At 46.5% G+C, this 25417-nt stretch overlaps 13 non-coding genes across 13 annotated transcripts; all 13 read right to left on the reverse strand.

Moving 5' to 3' along the window:
* Positions 1–1238: 1238 nt before the first annotated feature.
* Positions 1239–1320, reverse strand: trnas-gcu (transfer RNA serine (anticodon GCU)). The gene has a single exon. It is a non-coding gene; the product is annotated as a tRNA-Ser (tRNA).
* Positions 1321–2522: 1202 nt separating this feature from the next.
* On the reverse strand, positions 2523–2604 carry trnas-gcu (transfer RNA serine (anticodon GCU)). The gene has a single exon. It is a non-coding gene; the product is annotated as a tRNA-Ser (tRNA).
* A 1202-nt stretch (positions 2605–3806) lies between these two features.
* Positions 3807–3888, reverse strand: trnas-gcu (transfer RNA serine (anticodon GCU)). Its single transcript has one exon. It is a non-coding gene; the product is annotated as a tRNA-Ser (tRNA).
* A 1843-nt stretch (positions 3889–5731) lies between these two features.
* Positions 5732–5813, reverse strand: trnas-gcu (transfer RNA serine (anticodon GCU)). The gene has a single exon. It is a non-coding gene; the product is annotated as a tRNA-Ser (tRNA).
* Positions 5814–7015: 1202 nt separating this feature from the next.
* On the reverse strand, positions 7016–7097 carry trnas-gcu (transfer RNA serine (anticodon GCU)). Its single transcript has one exon. It is a non-coding gene; the product is annotated as a tRNA-Ser (tRNA).
* A 1202-nt stretch (positions 7098–8299) lies between these two features.
* On the reverse strand, positions 8300–8381 carry trnas-gcu (transfer RNA serine (anticodon GCU)). The gene has a single exon. It is a non-coding gene; the product is annotated as a tRNA-Ser (tRNA).
* A 2057-nt stretch (positions 8382–10438) lies between these two features.
* On the reverse strand, positions 10439–10520 carry trnas-gcu (transfer RNA serine (anticodon GCU)). The gene has a single exon. It is a non-coding gene; the product is annotated as a tRNA-Ser (tRNA).
* A 132-nt stretch (positions 10521–10652) lies between these two features.
* Positions 10653–10734, reverse strand: trnas-gcu (transfer RNA serine (anticodon GCU)). Its single transcript has one exon. It is a non-coding gene; the product is annotated as a tRNA-Ser (tRNA).
* Positions 10735–12364: 1630 nt separating this feature from the next.
* trnas-gcu (transfer RNA serine (anticodon GCU)) lies at positions 12365–12446 on the reverse strand. Its single transcript has one exon. It is a non-coding gene; the product is annotated as a tRNA-Ser (tRNA).
* Positions 12447–16430: 3984 nt separating this feature from the next.
* On the reverse strand, positions 16431–16512 carry trnas-gcu (transfer RNA serine (anticodon GCU)). The gene has a single exon. It is a non-coding gene; the product is annotated as a tRNA-Ser (tRNA).
* A 1202-nt stretch (positions 16513–17714) lies between these two features.
* trnas-gcu (transfer RNA serine (anticodon GCU)) lies at positions 17715–17796 on the reverse strand. Its single transcript has one exon. It is a non-coding gene; the product is annotated as a tRNA-Ser (tRNA).
* Positions 17797–19852: 2056 nt separating this feature from the next.
* trnas-gcu (transfer RNA serine (anticodon GCU)) lies at positions 19853–19934 on the reverse strand. The gene has a single exon. It is a non-coding gene; the product is annotated as a tRNA-Ser (tRNA).
* Positions 19935–20066: 132 nt separating this feature from the next.
* trnas-gcu (transfer RNA serine (anticodon GCU)) lies at positions 20067–20148 on the reverse strand. Its single transcript has one exon. It is a non-coding gene; the product is annotated as a tRNA-Ser (tRNA).
* Between the last annotated feature and the right edge of the window lie 5269 nt (positions 20149–25417).

Here is a 25417-nt window from a genome sequence, read left to right on the forward strand (position 1 = left end):
AGCAGTCCATCCCCTTAACCTCTCGGCCACCTCGTCGTTTGTGGTTGTGTGTCGATTGCGATTTCAAAGATGCAAACACTTTCACAGCACAAAAGGAGGCTTATCTGACTTGTGGGTCCTGCACTTATATCAGGAGACACGATTGTCAGAAATTAAAGAAAGCAACACCGACGAAGGTGGGATTCGAACCCACGCGTGCTATGCACAATGGATTAGCAGTCCATCGCCTTAACCTCTCGGCCACCTCGTCAATTACAGTTGTGTGTCGATTGCGATTTCAAAGATGCAAACACTTTCACAGCACAAAAGCAGCCGTATATGACTTGTGGGTACTGCACTTACACCAGGAGACACGATTGTCAGAAATTAAAGAAAGCAACACCGACGAAGGTGGGATTCGAACCCACGCGTGCTATGCATAATGGATTAGCAGTCCATCTCCTTAACCTCTCGGCCACCTCGTCAATCACGGTTGTGTGTCGATTGCAATTTCAAAGATGCAAAGACTTTCACAGCACAAAAGGAGGCTTGTCTGACTTGTGGGTCCTGCACTTACATCAGGAGACACGATTGTCAGAAATTTAAAAAAGCAACACCGACGAAGGTGGGATTCGAACCCACGCGATCTATGCAAAATGGATAAGCAGTCCATCACCTTAACCTCTAGGCCACCTCGTCGTTTGTGGTTGTGTGTCGATAGCAATTTCAAAGAAGCAAACACTTTCACAGCACAAAAGAAGGCTTTTTTGACTTGTGGGTCCTGCACTTACATCAGGAGACACGATTGTCAGAAATTTAAAAAAGCAACACCGACGAAGGTGGGATTCGAACCCACGCGTGCTATGCAAAATTGATTAGCAGTCCATCACCTTAACCTCTAGGCCACCTCGTCGTTTGTGGTTGTTTGTCGATTGCGATTTCAAAGATGCAAACACTTTCACAGCACAAAAGAAGGCTTATCTGACTTGTGGGTCCTGCACTTACACCAGGAGACACGATTGTCAGAAATTAAAGAAAGCAACACCGACGAAGGTGGGATTCTAACCCACGCGTGCTATGCACAATGGATTAGCAGTCCATCGCCTTAACCTCTCGGCCACCTCGTCAATTACGGTTGTGTGTCGATTGCGATTTCAAAGATGCAAATACTTTCACAGCACAAAAGGAGGCGTATCTGACTTGTGGGTCCTGCACTTATATCAGGAGACACGATGGTCAGAAATTAAAGAAAGCAACACCGACGAAGGTGGGATTCGAACCCACGCGTGCTATGCACTATGGATTAGCAGTCCATCGCCTTAACCTCTCGGCCACCTCGTCGTTTGTGGTTGTGTGTCGATAGCAATTTCAAAGAAGCAAACACTTTCACAGCACAAAAGAAGGCTTTTCTGACTTGTGGGTCCTGTAGTTACAGCAGGAGACACGATTGTCAGAAATTAAAGAAAGCAACACCGACGGAGGTGGGATTCGAACACACACGTGCTATGCATAATGGATTAGCAGTCCATCGCCTTAATCTATCGGCCACCTTGTCGTTTGTGCTTGTGTGTCGATTGCGATTTCAAAGATGCAAACACTTTCACAGCACAAAAGCAGCCGTATATGACTTGTGGGTCCTGCACTTACAACAGGAGACACGATTGTCAGAAATTAAAGAAAGCAACACCGACGAAGGTGGGATTCGAACCCACGCATGCTATGCACAATGGATTAGCAGTCCATCGCCTTAACCTCTCGGCCACCTCATTGTTTGTGGTGGTGTGTCGATTGCGATTTCAAAGATGCAAACACTTTCACAGCACAAAAGGAGGCTTATCTGACTTGTGGGTCCTGCTCTTATATCAGGAGACACGATTGTCAGAAATTAAAGAAAGCAACACCGACGAAGGTGGGATTCGAACCCACGCGTGCTATGCACAAGGGATTAGCAGTCCATCGCCTTAACCTCTCGGCCACCTCGTCAATTACAGTTGTGTGTCGATTGCGATTTCAAAGATGCAAACACTTTCACAGCACAAAAGGAGGCTTATCTGACTTGTGGGTCCTGCACTTACTTCAGGAGACACGATTGTCAGAAATTAAAGAAAACAACACCGACAAATGTGGTATTCAAACCCACGCGTGCAAAGCACAATGGATTAGCAGTCCATCGCCTTAACCTCTTGGCTACCTCGTCGCTTGCGGTTTTGTGTCGATTGTGATTTCAAAGATGCAAACACTTTCACAGCACAAAAGCAGCCGTATCTGACTTGTGGGTCCTGCACTTACACCAGGAGACACGATTGTCAGAAATTAAAGAAAGCAACACCGACGAAGGTGGGATTCTAACCCACGCGTGCTATGCACAATGGATTAGCAGTCCATCGCCTTAACCTCTCGGCCACCTCGTCAATTACGGTTGTGTGTCGATTGCGATTTCAAAGATGCAAATACTTTCACAGCACAAAAGGAGGCGTATCTGACTTGTGGGTCCTGCACTTATATCAGGAGACACGATGGTCAGAAATTAAAGAAAGCAACACCGACGAAGGTGGGATTCGAACCCACGCGTGCTATGCACTATGGATTAGCAGTCCATCGCCTTAACCTCTCGGCCACCTCGTCGTTTGTGGTTGTGTGTCGATAGCAATTTCAAAGAAGCAAACACTTTCACAGCACAAAAGAAGGCTTTTCTGACTTGTGGGTCCTGTAGTTACAGCAGGAGACACGATTGTCAGAAATTAAAGAAAGCAACACCGACGGAGGTGGGATTCGAACACACACGTGCTATGCATAATGGATTAGCAGTCCATCGCCTTAATCTATCGGCCACCTTGTCGTTTGTGCTTGTGTGTCGATTGCGATTTCAAAGATGCAAACACTTTCACAGCACAAAAGCAGCCGTATATGACTTGTGGGTCCTGCACTTACAACAGGAGACACGATTGTCAGAAATTAAAGAAAGCAACACCGACGAAGGTGGGATTCGAACCCACGCATGCTATGCACAATGGATTAGCAGTCCATCGCCTTAACCTCTCGGCCACCTCATTGTTTGTGGTGGTGTGTCGATTGCGATTTCAAAGATGCAAACACTTTCACAGCACAAAAGGAGGCTTATCTGACTTGTGGGTCCTGCTCTTATATCAGGAGACACGATTGTCAGAAATTAAAGAAAGCAACACCGACGAAGGTGGGATTCGAACCCACACGTGCTATGCACAAGGGATTAGCAGTCCATCGCCTTAACCTCTCGGCCACCTCGTCAATTACAGTTGTGTGTCGATTGCGATTTCAAAGATGCAAACACTTTCACAGCACAAAAGGAGGCTTATCTGACTTGTGGGTCCTGCACTTACTTCAGGAGACACGATTGTCAGAAATTAAAGAAAACAACACCGACAAATGTGGTATTCAAACCCACGCGTGCAAAGCACAATGGATTAGCAGTCCATCGCCTTAACCTCTTGGCTACCTCGTCGCTTGCGGTTTTGTGTCGATTGTGATTTCAAAGATGCAAACACTTTCACAGCACAAAAGCAGCCGTATCTGACTTGTGGGTCCTGCACTTACACCAGGAGACACGATTGTCAGAAATTAAAAAAAGCAACACCGACTAAGGTGGGATTCGAACACACGCGTGCTATGCACAATGGATAAGCAGTCCATCGCCTTAACCTCTCGGCCACCTCGTCAATTACGGTTGTGTGTCGATTGCGATTTCAAAGAAGCAAGCACTTTCACAGCACAAAAGAAGGCCTTTCTGACTTGTGGGTCCTGTAGTTACAGCAGGAGACACGATTGTCAGAAATTAAAGAAAGCAACACCGACGAAGGTGGGATTCGAACCCACGCGTGCAAAGCACAATGGATTAGCAGTCCATCGCCTTAACCTCTCGGCCACCTCGTCAATTATGGTTGTGTGTCGATAGCAATTTCAAAGAAGCAAGCACTTTCACAGCACAAAAGAAGGCCTTTCTGACTTGTGGGTCCTGTAGTTACAGCAGGAGACACGATTGCCAGAAATTAAAGAAAGCAACACCGACGAAGGTGGGATTCGAACCCACGCGTGCTATGCACAATGGATTAGCAGTCCATCGCCTTAACCTCTCGGCCACCTCGTCAATTACGGTTGTGTGTCGATTGCGATTTCAAAGATGCAAATACTTTCACAGCACAAAAGGAGGCTTATCTGACTTGTGGGTCCTGCACTTATATCAGGAGACACGATTGTCAGAAATTAAAGAAAGCAACACCGACGAAGGTGGGATTCGAACCCACGCGTGCTATGCACAATGGATTAGCAGTCCATTGCCTTAACCTCTCGGCCACCTCGTCGTTTGTGGTTGTGTGTCGATAGCAATTTCAAAGAAGCAAACACTTTCACAGCACAAAAGCAGGCGTATATGACTTGTTGGTCCTGCACTTACAACAGGAGACACGATTGTCAGAAATTAAAGAAAGCAACACAGACGAAGGTGGGATTCGAACCCACGCGTGCTATGCACAATGGATTAGCAGTCCATCCCCTTAATCTCTTGGCCACCTCGTCGTTTGTGGTTGTGTGTCGATTGCGATTTCAAAGATGCAAACACTTTCACAGCACAAAAGGAGGCTTATCTGACTTGTGGGTCCTGCACTTATATCAGGAGACACGATTGTCAGAAATTAAAGAAAGCAACACCGACGAAGGTGGGATTCGAACCCACGCGTGCTATGCACAATGGATTAGCAGTCCATCGCCTTAACCTCTCGGCCACCTCGTCAATTACAGTTGTGTGTCGATTGCGATTTCAAAGATGCAAACACTTTCACAGCACAAAAGGAGGCTTATCTGACTTGTGGGTCCTGCACTTATATCAGGAGACACGATTGTCAGAAATTAAAGAAAACAACACCGACGAAGGTGGGATTCGAACCCATGCGTGCTATGCACAATGGATTAGCAGTCCATCGCCTTAACCTCTCGGCCACCTCGTCAATTACAGTTGTGTGTCGATTGCGATTTCAAAGATGCAAACACTATCACAGCACAAAAGGAGGCTTATCTGATTGTGGGTCCTGCACTTATATCAGGAGACACGATTGTCAGAAATTAAAGAAAGCAACACCGACGAAGGTGGGATTCGAACCCACGCGTGCTATGCACAATGGATTAGCAGTCCATCGCCTTAACCTCTCGGCCACCTCGTCAATTACAGTTGTGAGTCGATTGCGATTTCAAAGATGCAAACACTTTCACAGCACAAAAGAAGGCTTTTTTGACTTGTGGGTCCTGCACTTACATCAGGAGACACGATTGTCAGAAATTTAAAAAAGCAACACCGACGAAGGTGGGATTCGAACCCACGCGTGCTATGCAAAATTGATTAGCAGTCCATCACCTTAACCTCTAGGCCACCTCGTCGTTTGTGGTTGTTTGTCGATTGCGATTTCAAAGATGCAAACACTTTCACAGCACAAAAGAAGGCTTATCTGACTTGTGGGTCCTGCACTTACACCAGGAGACACGATTGTCAGAAATTAAAGAAAGCAACACCGACGAAGGTGGGATTCTAACCCACGCGTGCTATGCACAATGGATTAGCAGTCCATCGCCTTAACCTCTCGGCCACCTCGTCAATTACGGTTGTGTGTCGATTGCGATTTCAAAGATGCAAATACTTTCACAGCACAAAAGGAGGCGTATCTGACTTGTGGGTCCTGCACTTATATCAGGAGACACGATGGTCAGAAATTAAAGAAAGCAACACCGACGAAGGTGGGATTCGAACCCACGCGTGCTATGCACTATGGATTAGCAGTCCATCGCCTTAACCTCTCGGCCACCTCGTCGTTTGTGGTTGTGTGTCGATAGCAATTTCAAAGAAGCAAACACTTTCACAGCACAAAAGAAGGCTTTTCTGACTTGTGGGTCCTGTAGTTACAGCAGGAGACACGATTGTCAGAAATTAAAGAAAGCAACACCGACGGAGGTGGGATTCGAACACACACGTGCTATGCATAATGGATTAGCAGTCCATCGCCTTAATCTATCGGCCACCTTGTCGTTTGTGCTTGTGTGTCGATTGCGATTTCAAAGATGCAAACACTTTCACAGCACAAAAGCAGCCGTATATGACTTGTGGGTCCTGCACTTACAACAGGAGACACGATTGTCAGAAATTAAAGAAAGCAACACCGACGAAGGTGGGATTCGAACCCACGCATGCTATGCACAATGGATTAGCAGTCCATCGCCTTAACCTCTCGGCCACCTCATTGTTTGTGGTGGTGTGTCGATTGCGATTTCAAAGATGCAAACACTTTCACAGCACAAAAGGAGGCTTATCTGACTTGTGGGTCCTGCTCTTATATCAGGAGACACGATTGTCAGAAATTAAAGAAAGCAACACCGACGAAGGTGGGATTCGAACCCACGCGTGCTATGCACAAGGGATTAGCAGTCCATCGCCTTAACCTCTCGGCCACCTCGTCAATTACAGTTGTGTGTCGATTGCGATTTCAAAGATGCAAACACTTTCACAGCACAAAAGGAGGCTTATCTGACTTGTGGGTCCTGCACTTACTTCAGGAGACACGATTGTCAGAAATTAAAGAAAACAACACCGACAAATGTGGTATTCAAACCCACGCGTGCAAAGCACAATGGATTAGCAGTCCATCGCCTTAACCTCTTGGCTACCTCGTCGCTTGCGGTTTTGTGTCGATTGTGATTTCAAAGATGCAAACACTTTCACAGCACAAAAGCAGCCGTATCTGACTTGTGGGTCCTGCACTTACACCAGGAGACACGATTGTCAGAAATTAAAGAAAGCAACACCGACGAAGGTGGGATTCTAACCCACGCGTGCTATGCACAATGGATTAGCAGTCCATCGCCTTAACCTCTCGGCCACCTCGTCAATTACGGTTGTGTGTCGATTGCGATTTCAAAGATGCAAATACTTTCACAGCACAAAAGGAGGCGTATCTGACTTGTGGGTCCTGCACTTATATCAGGAGACACGATGGTCAGAAATTAAAGAAAGCAACACCGACGAAGGTGGGATTCGAACCCACGCGTGCTATGCACTATGGATTAGCAGTCCATCGCCTTAACCTCTCGGCCACCTCGTCGTTTGTGGTTGTGTGTCGATAGCAATTTCAAAGAAGCAAACACTTTCACAGCACAAAAGAAGGCTTTTCTGACTTGTGGGTCCTGTAGTTACAGCAGGAGACACGATTGTCAGAAATTAAAGAAAGCAACACCGACGGAGGTGGGATTCGAACACACACGTGCTATGCATAATGGATTAGCAGTCCATCGCCTTAATCTATCGGCCACCTTGTCGTTTGTGCTTGTGTGTCGATTGCGATTTCAAAGATGCAAACACTTTCACAGCACAAAAGCAGCCGTATATGACTTGTGGGTCCTGCACTTACAACAGGAGACACGATTGTCAGAAATTAAAGAAAGCAACACCGACGAAGGTGGGATTCGAACCCACGCATGCTATGCACAATGGATTAGCAGTCCATCGCCTTAACCTCTCGGCCACCTCATTGTTTGTGGTGGTGTGTCGATTGCGATTTCAAAGATGCAAACACTTTCACAGCACAAAAGGAGGCTTATCTGACTTGTGGGTCCTGCTCTTATATCAGGAGACACGATTGTCAGAAATTAAAGAAAGCAACACCGACGAAGGTGGGATTCGAACCCACACGTGCTATGCACAAGGGATTAGCAGTCCATCGCCTTAACCTCTCGGCCACCTCGTCAATTACAGTTGTGTGTCGATTGCGATTTCAAAGATGCAAACACTTTCACAGCACAAAAGGAGGCTTATCTGACTTGTGGGTCCTGCACTTACTTCAGGAGACACGATTGTCAGAAATTAAAGAAAACAACACCGACAAATGTGGTATTCAAACCCACGCGTGCAAAGCACAATGGATTAGCAGTCCATCGCCTTAACCTCTTGGCTACCTCGTCGCTTGCGGTTTTGTGTCGATTGTGATTTCAAAGATGCAAACACTTTCACAGCACAAAAGCAGCCGTATCTGACTTGTGGGTCCTGCACTTACACCAGGAGACACGATTGTCAGAAATTAAAAAAAGCAACACCGACGAAGGTGGGATTCGAACACACGCGTGCTATGCACAATGGATAAGCAGTCCATCGCCTTAACCTCTCGGCCACCTCGTCAATTACGGTTGTGTGTCGATTGCGATTTCAAAGAAGCAAGCACTTTCACAGCACAAAAGAAGGCCTTTCTGACTTGTGGGTCCTGTAGTTACAGCAGGAGACACGATTGTCAGAAATTAAAGAAAGCAACACCGACGAAGGTGGGATTCGAACCCACGCGTGCAAAGCACAATGGATTAGCAGTCCATCGCCTTAACCTCTCGGCCACCTCGTCAATTATGGTTGTGTGTCGATAGCAATTTCAAAGAAGCAAGCACTTTCACAGCACAAAAGAAGGCCTTTCTGACTTGTGGGTCCTGTAGTTACAGCAGGAGACACGATTGCCAGAAATTAAAGAAAGCAACACCGACGAAGGTGGGATTCGAACCCACGCGTGCTATGCACAATGGATTAGCAGTCCATCGCCTTAACCTCTCGGCCACCTCGTCAATTACGGTTGTGTGTCGATTGCGATTTCAAAGATGCAAATACTTTCACAGCACAAAAGGAGGCTTATCTGACTTGTGGGTCCTGCACTTATATCAGGAGACACGATTGTCAGAAATTAAAGAAAGCAACACCGACGAAGGTGGGATTCGAACCCACGCGTGCTATGCACAATGGATTAGCAGTCCATTGCCTTAACCTCTCGGCCACCTCGTCGTTTGTGGTTGTGTGTCGATAGCAATTTCAAAGAAGCAAACACTTTCACAGCACAAAAGCAGGCGTATATGACTTGTTGGTCCTGCACTTACAACAGGAGACACGATTGTCAGAAATTAAAGAAAGCAACACAGACGAAGGTGGGATTCGAACCCACGCGTGCTATGCACAATGGATTAGCAGTCCATCCCCTTAATCTCTTGGCCACCTCGTCGTTTGTGGTTGTGTGTCGATTGCGATTTCAAAGATGCAAACACTTTCACAGCACAAAAGGAGGCTTATCTGACTTGTGGGTCCTGCACTTATATCAGGAGACACGATTGTCAGAAATTAAAGAAAGCAACACCGACGAAGGTGGGATTCGAACCCACGCGTGCTATGCACAATGGATTAGCAGTCCATCGCCTTAACCTCTCGGCCACCTCGTCAATTACAGTTGTGTGTCGATTGCGATTTCAAAGATGCAAACACTTTCACAGCACAAAAGGAGGCTTATCTGACTTGTGGATCCTGCACTTATATCAGGAGACACGATTGTCAGAAATTAAAGAAAACAACACCGACGAAGGTGGGATTCGAACCCATGCGTGCTATGCACAATGGATTAGCAGTCCATCGCCTTAACCTCTCGGCCACCTCGTCAATTACAGTTGTGTGTCGATTGCGATTTCAAAGATGCAAACACTATCACAGCACAAAAGGAGGCTTATCTGATTGTGGGTCCTGCACTTATATCAGGAGACACGATTGTCAGAAATTAAAGAAAGCAACACCGACGAAGGTGGGATTCGAACCCACGCGTGCTATGCACAATGGATTAGCAGTCCATCGCCTTAACCTCTCGGCCACCTCGTCAATTACAGTTGTGAGTCGATTGCGATTTCAAAGATGCAAACACTTTCACAGCACAAAAGGAGGCTTATCTGACTTGTGGGTCCTGCACTTACTTCAGGAGACACGATTGTCAGAAATTAAAAAAAGCAACACCGACGAAGGTGGGATTCGAACCCAGGCGTGCAAAGCACAATGGATTAGCAGTCCATCGCCTTAACCTCTCGGCCACCTCGTCAATTATGGTTGTGTGTCGATTGTGATTTCAAAGATGCAAACACTTTCACAGCACAAAAGCAGGCTTGTCTGACTTGTGGGTCCTGCACTTACATCAGGAGACACGATTGTCAGAAATTAAAAAAAGCAACACCGACGAAGGTGGGATTCGAACCCACGCGTGCAAAGCACAATGGATTAGCAGTCCATCGCCTTAACCTCCCGGCCACCTCGTCGTTTGTGGTTGTGTGTCGATAGCAATTTCAAAGAAGCAAGCACTTTCACAGCACAAAAGAAGGCCTTTCTGACTTGTGAGTCCTGCACTTACACCAGGAGACACGATTGTCAGAAATTAAAAAAAGCAACACCGACGAAGGTGGGATTCAAACACACGCGTGCTATGCACAATGGATTAGCAGTCCATCGCCTTAACCTCTCGGCCACCTCGTCAATTATGGTTGTGTGTCGATTGCGATTTCAAAGATGCAAACACTTTCACAACACAAAAGCAGGCTTGTCTGACTTGTGGGTCCTGCACTTACATCAGGAGACACGATTGTCAGAAATTAAAAAAAGCAACACCGACGAAGGTGGGATTCGAACCCACGCGTGCAAAGCACAATGGATTAGCAGTCCATCGCCTTAACCTCTCGGCCACCTCGTCAATTATGGTTGTGTGTCGATTGTGATTTCAAAGATGCAAACACTTTCACAGCACAAAAGCAGGCTTGTCTGACTTGTGGGTCCTGCACTTACATCAGGAGACACGATTGTCAGAAATTTAAAAAATCAACACCGACGAAGGTGGGATTCGAACCCACGCGTGCAAAGCACAATGGATTAGCAGTCCATCGCCTTAACCTCTCGGCCACCTCGTCGTTTGTGGTTGTGTGTCGATAGCAATTTCAAAGAAGCAAACACTTTCACAGCACAAAAGAAGGCTTTTCTGACTTGTGGGTCCTGTAGTTACAGCAGGAGACACGATTGTCAGAAATTAAAGAAAGCAACACCGACGGAGGTGGGATTCGAACACACACGTGCTATGCATAATGGATTAGCAGTCCATCGCCTTAATCTATCGGCCACCTTGTCGTTTGTGCTTGTGTGTCGATTGCGATTTCAAAGATGCAAACACTTTCACAGCACAAAAGCAGCCGTATATGACTTGTGGGTCCTGCACTTACAACAGGAGACACGATTGTCAGAAATTAAAGAAAGCAACACCGACGAAGGTGGGATTCGAACCCACGCATGCTATGCACAATGGATTAGCAGTCCATCGCCTTAACCTCTCGGCCACCTCATTGTTTGTGGTGGTGTGTCGATTGCGATTTCAAAGATGCAAACACTTTCACAGCACAAAAGAAGGCTTTTCTGACTTGTGGGTCCTGTAGTTACAGCAGGAGACACGATTGTCAGAAATTAAAGAAAGCAACACCGACGGAGGTGGGATTCGAACACACACGTGCTATGCATAATGGATTAGCAGTCCATCGCCTTAATCTATCGGCCACCTTGTCGTTTGTGCTTGTGTGTCGATTGCGATTTCAAAGATGCAAACACTTTCACAGCACAAAAGCAGCCGTATATGACTTGTGGGTCCTGCACTTACAACAGGAGACACGATTGTCAGAAATTAAAGAAAGCAACACCGACGAAGGTGGGATTCGAACCCACGCATGCTATGCACAATGGATTAGCAGTCCATCGCCTTAACCTCTCGGCCACCTCATTGTTTGTGGTGGTGTGTCGATTGCGATTTCAAAGATGCAAACACTTTCACAGCACAAAAGGAGGCTTATCTGACTTGTGGGTCCTGCACTTATATCAGGAGACACGATTGTCAGAAATTAAAGAAAGCAACACCGACGAAGGTGGGATTCGAACCCACGCGTGCTATGCACAAGGGATTAGCAGTCCATCGCCTTAACCTCTCGGCCACCTCGTCAATTACAGTTGTGTGTCGATTGCGATTTCAAAGATGCAAACACTTTCACAGCACAAAAGGAGGCTTATCTGACTTGTGGGTCCTGCACTTACTTCAGGAGACACGATTGTCAGAAATTAAAGAAAACAACACCGACAAATGTGGTATTCAAACCCACGCAAGCAAAGCACAATGGATTAGCAGTCCATTGCCTTAACCTCTTGGCTACCTCGTCGCTTGCGGTTTTGTGTCGATTGTGATTTCAAAGATGCAAACACTTTCACAGCACAAAAGCAGCCGTATCTGACTTGTGGGTCCTGCACTTACACCAGGAGACACGATTGTCAGAAATTAAAAAAAGCAACACCGACGAAGGTGGGATTCGAACACACGCGTGCTATGCACAATGGATAAGCAGTCCATCGCCTTAACCTCTCGGCCACCTCGTCAATTACGGTTGTGTGTCGATTGCGATTTCAAAGATGCAAACACTTTCACAACACAAAAGCAGGCTTGTCTGACTTGTGGGTCCTGCACTTACATCAGGAGACACGATTGTCAGAAATTAAAAAAAGCAACACCGACGAAGGTGGGATTCGAACCCACGCGTGCAAAGCACAATGGATTAGCAGTCCATCGCCTTAACCTCTCGGCCACCTCGTCAATTATGGTTGTGTGTCGATAGCAATTTCAAAGAAGCAAGCACTTTCACAGCACAAAAGAAGGCCTTTCTGACTTGTGGGTCCTGTAGTTACAGCAGGAGACACGATTGTCAGAAATTAAAGAAAGCAACACCGACGAAGGTGGGATTCGAACCCACGCGTGCTATGCACAATGGATTAGCAGTCCATCGCCTTAACCTCTCGGCCACCTCGTCAATTACAGTTGTGTGTCGATTGCGATTTCAAAGATGCAAATACTTTCACAGCACAAAAGGAGGCTTATCTGACTTGTGGGTCCTGCACTTATATCAGGAGACACGATTGTCAGAAATTAAAGAAAGCAACACCGACGAAGGTGGGATTCGAACCCACAAGTGCTATGCATAATGGATTAGCAGTCCATCGCCTTACCCTCTCGGCCACCTTGTCGTTTGTGGTTGTGTGTCGATTGCGATTTCAAAGATGCAAACACTTTCACAGCACAAAAGAAGGCTTATCTGACTTGTGGGTCCTGCACTTACACCAGGAGACACGATTGTCAGAAATTAAAGAAAGCAACACCGACGAAGGTGGGATTCGAACCCACGCGTGCTATGCACAATGGATTAGCAGTCCATCGCCTTAACCTCTCGGCCACCTCGTCGTGTGTGGTTGTGTGTCGATAGCAATTTCAAAGAAGCAAACACTTTCACAGCACAAAAGAAGGCTTTTCTGACTTGTGGGTCCTGTAGTTACAGCAGGAGACACGATTGTCAGAAATTAAAGAAAGCAACACCGACGAAGGTGGGATTCGAACACACACGTGCTATGCATAATGGATTAGCAGTCCATCGCCTTAATCTATCGGCCACCTTGTCGTTTGTGCTTGTGTGTCGATTGCGATTTCAAAGATGCAAACACTTTCACAGCACAAAAGCAGCCGTATATGACTTGTGGGTCCTGCACTTACAACAGGAGACACGATTGTCAGAAATTAAAGAAAGCAACACCGACAAAGGTGGGATTCTAACCCACGCGTGCTATGCACAATGGATTAGCAGTCCATCCCCTTAACCTCTCGGCCACCTCGTCGTTTGTGGTTGTGTGTCGATTGCGATTTCAAAGATGCAAACACTTTCACAGCACAAAAGGAGGCTTATCTGACTTGTGGGTCCTGCACTTATATCAGGAGACACGATTGTCAGAAATTAAAGAAAGCAACACCGACGAAGGTGGGATTCGAACCCACGCGTGCTATGCACAATGGATTAGCAGTCCATCGCCTTAACCTCTCGGCCACCTCGTCAATTACAGTTGTGTGTCGATTGCGATTTCAAAGATGCAAACACTTTCACAGCACAAAAGCAGCCGTATATGACTTGTGGGTACTGCACTTACAACAGGAGACACGATTGTCAGAAATTAAGGAAAGCAACACCGACGAAGGTGGGATTCGAACCCACGCGTGCTATGCACAATGGATTAGCAGTTCATCGCCTTAACCTCTCGGCCACCTCGTCAATTACAGTTGTGTGTCGATTGCGATTTCAAAGATGCAAACACTTTCACAGCACAAAAGGAGGCTTATCTGACTTGTGGGTCCTGCACTTACTTCAGGAGACACGATTGTCAGAAATTAAAGAAAACAACACCGACGAATGTGGTATTCAAACCCACGCGTGCAAAGCACAATGGATTAGCAGTCCATCGCCTTAACCTCTTGGCTACCTCGTCGCTTGTGGTTTTGTGTCGATTGCGATTTCAAAGATGCAAACACTTTCACAGCACAAAAGCAGCCGTATCTGACTTGTGGGTACTGCACTTACACCAGGAGACACGATTGTCAGAAATTAAAGAAAGCAACACCGACGAAGGTGGGATTCGAACCCACGCGTGCTATGCATAATGGATTAGCAGTCCATCTCCTTAACCTCTCGGCCACCTCGTCAATTACGGTTGTGTGTCGATTGCGATTTCAAAGATGCAAATACTTTCACAGCACAAAAGGAGGCTTATCTGACTTGTGGGTCCTGCACTTATATCAGGAGACACGATTGTCAGAAATTAAAGAAAGCAACACCGACGAAGGTGGGATTCGAACCCACAAGTGCTATGCATAATGGATTAGCAGTCCATCGCCTTACCCTCTCGGCCACCTTGTCGTTTGTGGTTGTGTGTCGATTGCGATTTCAAAGATGCAAACACTTTCACAGCACAAAAGAAGGCTTATCTGACTTGTGGGTCCTGCACTTACACCAGGAGACACGATTGTCAGAAATTAAAGAAAGCAACACCGACGAAGGTGGGATTCGAACCCACGCGTGCTATGCACAATGGATTAGCAGTCCATCGCCTTAACCTCTCGGCCACCTCGTCGTGTGTGGTTGTGTGTCGATAGCAATTTCAAAGAAGCAAACACTTTCACAGCACAAAAGAAGGCTTTTCTGACTTGTGGGTCCTGTAGTTACAGCAGGAGACACGATTGTCAGAAATTAAAGAAAGCAACACCGACGAAGGTGGGATTCGAACACACACGTGCTATGCATAATGGATTAGCAGTCCATCGCCTTAATCTATCGGCCACCTTGTCGTTTGTGCTTGTGTGTCGATTGCGATTTCAAAGATGCAAACACTTTCACAGCACAAAAGCAGCCGTATATGACTTGTGGGTCCTGCACTTACAACAGGAGACACGATTGTCAGAAATTAAAGAAAGCAACACCGACAAAGGTGGGATTCTAACCCACGCGTGCTATGCACAATGGATTAGCAGTCCATCCCCTTAACCTCTCGGCCACCTCGTCGTTTGTGGTTGTGTGTCGATTGCGATTTCAAAGATGCAAACACTTTCACAGCACAAAAGGAGGCTTATCTGACTTGTGGGTCCTGCACTTATATCAGGAGACACGATTGTCAGAAATTAAAGAAAGCAACACCGACGAAGGTGGGATTCGAACCCACGCGTGCTATGCACAATGGATTAGCAGTCCATCGCCTTAACCTCTCGGCCACCTCGTCAATTACAGTTGTGTGTCGATTGCGATTTCAAAGATGCAAACACTTTCACAGCACAAAAGCAGCCGTATATGACTTGTGGGTACTGCACTTACACCAGGAGACACGATTGTCAGAAATTAAAGAAAGCAACACCGACGAAGGTGGGATTCGAACCCACGCGTGCTATGCATAATGGATTAGCAGTCCATCTCCTTAACCTCTCGGCCACCTCGTCAATCACGGTTGTGTGTCGATTGCAATTTCAAAGATGCAAAGACTTTCACAGCACAAAAGGAGGCTTGTCTGACTTGTGGGTCCTGCACTTACATCAGGAGACACGATTGTCAGAAATTTAAAAAAGCAACACCGACGAAGGTGGGATTCGAACCCACGCGATCTATGCAAAATGGATAAGCAGTCCATCACCTTAACCTCTAGGCCACCTCGTCGTTTGTGGTTGTGTGTCGATAGCAATTTCAAAGAAGCAAACACTTTCACAGCACAAAAGAAGGCTTTTTTGACTTGTGGGTCCTGCACTTACATCAGGAGACACGATTGTCAGAAATTTAAAAAAGCAACACCGACGAAGGTGGGATTCGAACCCACGCGTGCTATGCAAAATTGATTAGCAGTCCATCACCTTAACCTCTAGGCCACCTCGTCGTTTGTGGTTGTTTGTCGATTGCGATTTCAAAGATGCAAACACTTTCACAGCACAAAAGAAGGCTTATCTGACTTGTGGGTCCTGCACTTACACCAGGAGACACGATTGTCAGAAATTAAAGAAAGCAACACCGACGAAGGTGGGATTCTAACCCACGCGTGCTATGCACAATGGATTAGCAGTCCATCGCCTTAACCTCTCGGCCACCTCGTCAATTACGGTTGTGTGTCGATTGCGATTTCAAAGATGCAAATACTTTCACAGCACAAAAGGAGGCGTATCTGACTTGTGGGTCCTGCACTTATATCAGGAGACACGATGGTCAGAAATTAAAGAAAGCAACACCGACGAAGGTGGGATTCGAACCCACGCGTGCTATGCACTATGGATTAGCAGTCCATCGCCTTAACCTCTCGGCCACCTCGTCGTTTGTGGTTGTGTGTCGATAGCAATTTCAAAGAAGCAAACACTTTCACAGCACAAAAGAAGGCTTTTCTGACTTGTGGGTCCTGTAGTTACAGCAGGAGACACGATTGTCAGAAATTAAAGAAAGCAACACCGACGGAGGTGGGATTCGAACACACACGTGCTATGCATAATGGATTAGCAGTCCATCGCCTTAATCTATCGGCCACCTTGTCGTTTGTGCTTGTGTGTCGATTGCGATTTCAAAGATGCAAACACTTTCACAGCACAAAAGCAGCCGTATATGACTTGTGGGTCCTGCACTTACAACAGGAGACACGATTGTCAGAAATTAAAGAAAGCAACACCGACGAAGGTGGGATTCGAACCCACGCATGCTATGCACAATGGATTAGCAGTCCATCGCCTTAACCTCTCGGCCACCTCATTGTTTGTGGTGGTGTGTCGATTGCGATTTCAAAGATGCAAACACTTTCACAGCACAAAAGGAGGCTTATCTGACTTGTGGGTCCTGCTCTTATATCAGGAGACACGATTGTCAGAAATTAAAGAAAGCAACACCGACGAAGGTGGGATTCGAACCCACGCGTGCTATGCACAAGGGATTAGCAGTCCATCGCCTTAACCTCTCGGCCACCTCGTCAATTACAGTTGTGTGTCGATTGCGATTTCAAAGATGCAAACACTTTCACAGCACAAAAGGAGGCTTATCTGACTTGTGGGTCCTGCACTTACTTCAGGAGACACGATTGTCAGAAATTAAAGAAAACAACACCGACAAATGTGGTATTCAAACCCACGCGTGCAAAGCACAATGGATTAGCAGTCCATCGCCTTAACCTCTTGGCTACCTCGTCGCTTGCGGTTTTGTGTCGATTGTGATTTCAAAGATGCAAACACTTTCACAGCACAAAAGCAGCCGTATCTGACTTGTGGGTCCTGCACTTACACCAGGAGACACGATTGTCAGAAATTAAAAAAAGCAACACCGACGAAGGTGGGATTCGAACACACGCGTGCTATGCACAATGGATAAGCAGTCCATCGCCTTAACCTCTCGGCCACCTCGTCAATTACGGTTGTGTGTCGATTGCGATTTCAAAGAAGCAAGCACTTTCACAGCACAAAAGAAGGCCTTTCTGACTTGTGGGTCCTGTAGTTACAGCAGGAGACACGATTGTCAGAAATTAAAGAAAGCAACACCGACGAAGGTGGGATTCGAACCCACGCGTGCAAAGCACAATGGATTAGCAGTCCATCGCCTTAACCTCTCGGCCACCTCGTCAATTATGGTTGTGTGTCGATAGCAATTTCAAAGAAGCAAGCACTTTCACAGCACAAAAGAAGGCCTTTCTGACTTGTGGGTCCTGTAGTTACAGCAGGAGACACGATTGCCAGAAATTAAAGAAAGCAACACCGACGAAGGTGGGATTCGAACCCACGCGTGCTATGCACAATGGATTAGCAGTCCATCGCCTTAACCTCTCGGCCACCTCGTCAATTACGGTTGTGTGTCGATTGCGATTTCAAAGATGCAAATACTTTCACAGCACAAAAGGAGGCTTATCTGACTTGTGGGTCCTGCACTTATATCAGGAGACACGATTGTCAGAAATTAAAGAAAGCAACACCGACGAAGGTGGGATTCGAACCCACGCGTGCTATGCACAATGGATTAGCAGTCCATTGCCTTAACCTCTCGGCCACCTCGTCGTTTGTGGTTGTGTGTCGATAGCAATTTCAAAGAAGCAAACACTTTCACAGCACAAAAGCAGGCGTATATGACTTGTTGGTCCTGCACTTATATCAGGAGACACGATTGTCAGAAATTAAAGAAAGCAACACCGACGAAGGTGGGATTCGAACCCACGCGTGCTATGCACAATGGATTAGCAGTCCATCGCCTTAACCTCTCGGCCACCTCGTCAATTACAGTTGTGTGTCGATTGCGATTTCAAAGATGCAAACACTTTCACAGCACAAAAGGAGGCTTATCTGACTTGTGGGTCCTGCACTTATATCAGGAGACACGATTGTCAGAAATTAAAGAAAACAACACCGACGAAGGTGGGATTCGAACCCATGCGTGCTATGCACAATGGATTAGCAGTCCATCGCCTTAACCTCTCGGCCACCTCGTCAATTACAGTTGTGTGTCGATTGCGATTTCAAAGATGCAAACACTATCACAGCACAAAAGGAGGCTTATCTGATTGTGGGTCCTGCACTTATATCAGGAGACACGATTGTCAGAAATTAAAGAAAGCAACACCGACGAAGGTGGGATTCGAACCCACGCGTGCTATGCACAATGGATTAGCAGTCCATCGCCTTAACCTCTCGGCCACCTCGTCAATTACAGTTGTGTGTCGATTGCGATTTCAAAGATGCAAACACTATCACAGCACAAAAGGAGGCTTATCTGATTGTGGGTCCTGCACTTATATCAGGAGACACGATTGTCAGAAATTAAAGAAAGCAACACCGACGAAGGTGGGATTCGAACCCACGCGTGCTATGCACAATGGATTAGCAGTCCATCGCCTTAACCTCTCGGCCACCTCGTCAATTACAGTTGTGAGTCGATTGCGATTTCAAAGATGCAAACACTTTCACAGCACAAAAGGAGGCTTATCTGACTTGTGGGTCCTGCACTTACTTCAGGAGACACGATTGTCAGAAATTAAAAAAAGCAACACCGACGAAGGTGGGATTCGAACCCAGGCGTGCAAAGCACAATGGATTAGCAGTCCATCGCCTTAACCTCTCGGCCACCTCGTCAATTATGGTTGTGTGTCGATTGTGATTTCAAAGATGCAAACACTTTCACAGCACAAAAGCAGGCTTGTCTGACTTGTGGGTCCTGCACTTACATCAGGAGACACGATTGTCAGAAATTAAAAAAAGCAACACCGACGAAGGTGGGATTCGAACCCACGCGTGCAAAGCACAATGGATTAGCAGTCCATCGCCTTAACCTCCCGGCCACCTCGTCGTTTGTGGTTGTGTGTCGATAGCAATTTCAAAGAAGCAAGCACTTTCACAGCACAAAAGAAGGCCTTTCTGACTTGTGAGTCCTGCACTTACACCAGGAGACACGATTGTCAGAAATTAAAAAAAGCAACACCGACGAAGGTGGGATTCAAACACACGCGTGCTATGCACAATGGATTAGCAGTCCATCGCCTTAACCTCTCGGCCACCTCGTCAATTATGGTTGTGTGTCGATTGCGATTTCAAAGATGCAAACACTTTCACAACACAAAAGCAGGCTTGTCTGACTTGTGGGTCCTGCACTTACATCAGGAGACACGATTGTCAGAAATTAAAAAAAGCAACACCGACGAAGGTGGGATTCGAACCCACGCGTGCAAAGCACAATGGATTAGCAGTCCATCGCCTTAACCTCTCGGCCACCTCGTCAATTATGGTTGTGTGTCGATTGTGATTTCAAAGATGCAAACACTTTCACAGCACAAAAGCAGGCTTGTCTGACTTGTGGGTCCTGCACTTACATCAGGAGACACGATTGTCAGAAATTTAAAAAATCAACACCGACGAAGGTGGGATTCGAACCCACGCGTGCAAAGCACAATGGATTAGCAGTCCATCGCCTTAACCTCTCGGCCACCTCGTCGTTTGTGGTTGTGTGTCGATAGCAATTTCAAAGAAGCAAGCACTTTCACAACACAAAAGCAGGCTTGTCTGACTTGTGGGTCCTGCACTTACATCAGGAGACACGATTGTCAGAAATTAAAAAAAGCAACACCGACGAAGGTGGGATTCGAACCCATGCGTGCAAAGCACAATGGATTAGCAGTCCATCGCCTTAACGTCTCGGCCACCTCGTCGTTTGTGGTTGTGTGTCGATAGCAATTTCAAAGAAGCAAGCACTTTCACAGCACAAAAGAAGGCCTTTCTGACTTGTGGGTCCTGTAGTTACAGCAGGAGACACGATTGTCAGAAATTAAAGAAAGCAACACCGACGAAGGTGGGATTCGAACCCACAAGTGCTATGCATAATGGATTAGCAGTCCATCGCCTTACCCTCTCGGCCACCTTGTCGTTTGTAGTTGTGTGTCGATTGCGATTTCAAAGATGCAAACACTTTCACAGCACAAAAGAAGGCTTATCTGACTTGTGGGTCCTGCACTTACACCAGGAGACACGATTGTCAGAAATTAAAGAAAGCAACACCGACGAAGGTGGGATTCGAACCCACGCGTGCTATGCACAATGGATTAGCAGTCCATCGCCTTAACCTCTCGGCCACCTCGTCGTGTGTGGTTGTGTGTCGATAGCAATTTCAAAGAAGCAAACACTTTCACAGCACAAAAGAAGGCTTTTCTGACTTGTGGGTCCTGTAGTTACAGCAGGAGACACGATTGTCAGAAATTAAAGAAAGCAACACCGACGAAGGTGGGATTCGAACACACACGTGCTATGCATAATGGATTAGCAGTCCATCGCCTTAATCTATCGGCCACCTTGTCGTTTGTGCTTGTGTGTCGATTGCGATTTCAAAGATGCAAACACTTTCACAGCACAAAAGCAGCCATATATGACTTGTGGGTCCTGCACTTACAACAGGAGACACGATTGTCAGAAATTAAAGAAAGCAACACCGACGAAGGTGGGATTCTAACCCACGCGTGCTATGCACAATGGATTAGCAGTCCATCCCCTTAACCTCTCGGCCACCTCGTCGTTTGTGGTTGTGTGTCAATTGCGATTTCAAAGATGCAAACACTTTCACAGCACAAAAGGAGGCTTATCTGACTTGTGGGTCCTGCACTTATATCAGGAGACACGATTGTCAGAAATTAAAGAAAGCAACACCGACGAAGGTGGGATTCGAACCCACGCGTGCTATGCGCAATGGATTAGCAGTCCATCCCCTTAACCTCTTGGCCACCTCGTCGTTTGTGGTTGTGTGTCGATTGCGATTTCAAAGATGCAAACACTTTCACAGCACAAAAGGAGGCTTATCTGACTTGTGGGTCCTGCACTTATATCAGGAGACACGATTGTCAGAAATTAAAGAAAGCAACACCGACGAAGGTGGGATTCGAACCCACGCGTGCTATGCACAATGGATTAGCAGTCCATCGCCTTAACCTCTCGGCCACCTCGTCAATTACAGTTGTGTGTCGATTGCGATTTCAAAGATGCAAACACTTTCACAGCACAAAAGGAGGCTTATCTGACTTGTGGGTCCTGCACTTATATCAGGAGACACGATTGTCAGAAATTAAAGAAAGCAACACCGACGAAGGTGGGATTCGAACCCACGCGTGCTATGCACAATGGATTAGCAGTCCATCGCCTTAACCTCTCGGCCACCTCGTCAATTACAGTTGTGTGTCGATTGCGATTTCAAAGATGCAAACACTTTCACAGCACAAAAGCAGCCGTATCTGACTTGTGGGTTCTGCACTTACACCAGGAGAAACGATTGTCAGAAATTAAAGAAAGCAACACCGACGAAGGTGGGATTCGAACCCACGCGTGCTATGCATAATGGATTAGCAGTTCATCGTCTTAACCTCTCGGCCACCTCGTCAATTACAGTTGTGTGTCGATTGCGATTTCAAAGATGCAAACACTTTCACAGCACAAAAGGAGGCTTGTCTGACTTGTGGGTCCTGCACTTACATCAGAAGACACGATTGTCAGAAATTTAAAAAAGCAACACCGACGAAGGTGGGATTCGAACCCACGCGTGCTATGCAAAATGGATAAGCAGTCCATCACCTTAACCTCTAGGCCACCTCGTCGTTTGTGGTTGTGTGTCGATAGCAATTTCAAAGAAGCAAACACTTTCACAGCACAAAAGAAGGCTTTTTTGACTTGTGGGTCCTGTAGTTACAGCAGGAGACACGATTGTCAGAAATTAAAGAAAGCAACAACGACGAAGGTGGGATTCGAACCCACACGGGCTATGCATAATGGATTAGCAGTCCATCGCCTTAATCTCTCGGCCACCTTGTCGTTTGTGGTTGTGTGTCGATTGCGATTTCAAAGATGCAAACACTTTCACAGCACAAAAGCAGCCCTATATGACTTGTGGGTACTGCACTTACAACAGGAGACACGATTGTCAGAAATTAAGGAAAGCAACACCGACGAAGGTGGGATTCGAACCCACGTGTGCTATGCACAATGGATTAGCAGTCCATCGCCTTAACCTCTCGGCCACCTCGTCAATTACAGTTGTGTGTCGATTGCGATTTCAAAGATGCAAACACTTTCACAGCACAAAAGGAGGCTTATCTGACTTGTGGGTCCTGCACTTACTTCAGGAGACACGATTGTCAGAAATTAAAGAAAACAACACCGACGAATGTGGTATTCAAACCCACGCGTGCAAAGCACAATGGATTAGCAGTCCATCGCCTTAACCTCTTGGCTACCTCGTCGCTTGTGGTTTTGTGTCGATTGCGATTTCAAAGATGCAAACACTTTCACAGCACAAAAGCAGCCGTATCTGACTTGTGGGTACTGCACTTACACCAGGAGACACGATTGTCAGAAATTAAAGAAAGCAACACCGACAAAGGTGGGATTCGAACCCACGCGTGCTATGCATAATGGATTAGCAGTCCATCTCCTTAACCTCTCGGCCACCTCGTCAATCACGGTTGTGTGTCGATTGCGATTTCAAAGATGCAAACACTTTCACAGCACAAAAGGAGGCTTGTCTGACTTGTGGGTCCTGCACTTACATCAGGAGACACGATTGTCAGAAATTTAAAAAAGCAACACCGACGAAGGTGGGATTCGAACCCACGCGAGCTATGCAAAATGGATAAGCAGTCCATCACCTTAACCTCTAGGCCACCTCGTCGTTTGTGGTTGTGTGTCGATAGCAATTTCAAAGAAGCAAACACTTTCAAAGCACAAAAGAAGGCTTTTTTGACTTGTGGGTCCTGCACTTACATCAGGAGACACGATTGTCAGAAATTTAAAAAAGCAACACCGACGAAGGTGGGATTCGAACCCACGCGTGCTATGCAAAATTGATTAGCAGTCCATCACCTTAACCTCTAGGCCACCTCGTCGTTTGTGGTTGTTTGTCGATTGCGATTTCAAAGATGCAAACACTTTCACAGCACAAAAGAAGGCTTATCTGACTTGTGGGTCCTGCACTTACACCAGGAGACACGATTGTCAGAAATTAAAGAAAGCAACACCGACGAAGGTGGGATTCTAACCCACGCGTGCTATGCACAATGGATTAGCAGTCCATCGCCTTAACCTCTCGGCCACCTCGTCAATTACGGTTGTGTGTCGATTGCGATTTCAAAGATGCAAATACTTTCACAGCACAAAAGGAGGCGTATCTGACTTGTGGGTCCTGCACTTATATCAGGAGACACGATGGTCAGAAATTAAAGAAAGCAACACCGACGAAGGTGGGATTCGAACCCACGCGTGCTATGCACAATGGATTAGCAGTCCATCGCCTTAACCTCTCGGCCACCTCGTCGTTTGTGGTTGTGTGTCGATAGCAATTTCAAAGAAGCAAACACTTTCACAGCACAAAAGAAGGCTTTTCTGACTTGTGGGTCCTGTAGTTACAGCAGGAGACACGATTGTCAGAAATTAAAGAAAGCAACACCGACGGAGGTGGGATTCGAACACACACGTGCTATGCATAATGGATTAGCAGTCCATCGCCTTAATCTATCGGCCACCTTGTCGTTTGTGCTTGTGTGTCGATTGCGATTTCAAAGATGCAAACACTTTCACAGCACAAAAGCAGCCGTATATGACTTGTGGGTCCTGCACTTACAACAGGAGACACGATTGTCAGAAATTAAAGAAAGCAACACCGACGAAGGTGGGATTCAAACCCACGCATGCTATGCACAATGGATTAGCAGTCCATGGCCTTAACCTCTCGGCCACCTCGTCAATTACAGTTGTGTGTCGATTGCGATTTCAAAGATGCAAACACTTTCACAGCACAAAAGGAGGCTTATCTGACTTGTGGGTCCTGCACTTACTTCAGGAGACACGATTGTCAGAAATTAAAGAAAACAACACCGACGAATGTGGTATTCAAACCCACGCGTGCAAAGCACAATGGATTAGCAGTCCATCGCCTTAACCTCTTGGCTACCTCGTCGCTTGTGGTTTTGTGTCGATTGCGATTTCAAAGATGCAAACACTTTCACAGCACAAAAGCAGCCGTATCTGACTTGTGGGTACTGCACTTACACCAGGAGACACGATTGTCAGAAATTAAAGAAAGCAACACCGACGAAGGTGGGATTCGAACCCACGCGTGCTATGCATAATGGATTAGCAGTCCATCTCCTTAACCTCTCAGCCACCTCGTCAATCACGGTTGTGTGTCGATTGCGATTTCAAAGATGCAAACACTTTCACAGCACAAAAGGAGGCTTGTCTGACTTGTGGGTACTGCACTTACATCAGGAGACACGATTGTCAGAAATTTAAAAAAGCAACACCGACGAAGGTGGGATTCGAACCCACGCGAGCTATGCAAAATGGATAAGCAGTCCATCACCTTAACCTCTAGGCCACCTCGTCGTTTGTGGTTGTGTGTCGATAGCAATTTCAAAGAAGCAAACACTTTCACAGCACAAAAGAAGGCTTTTCTGACTTGTGGGTCCTGTAGTTACAGCAGGAGACACGATTGTCAGAAATTAAAGAAAGCAACACCGACGAAGGTGGGATTCGAACACACACGTGCTATGCATAATGGATTAGCAGTCCATCGCCTTAATCTATCGGCCACCTTGTCGTTTGTGCTTGTGTGTCGATTGCGATTTCAAAGATGCAAACACTTTCACAGCACAAAAGCAGCCGTATATGACTTGTGGGTCCTGCACTTACAACAGGAGACACGATTGTCAGAAATTAAAGAAAGCAACACC

The sequence above is a fragment of the Brachyhypopomus gauderio genome, chromosome 2 (assembly GCF_052324685.1).
Source record: "Brachyhypopomus gauderio isolate BG-103 chromosome 2, BGAUD_0.2, whole genome shotgun sequence".
Taxonomy (NCBI): domain Eukaryota; kingdom Metazoa; phylum Chordata; class Actinopteri; order Gymnotiformes; family Hypopomidae; genus Brachyhypopomus; species Brachyhypopomus gauderio.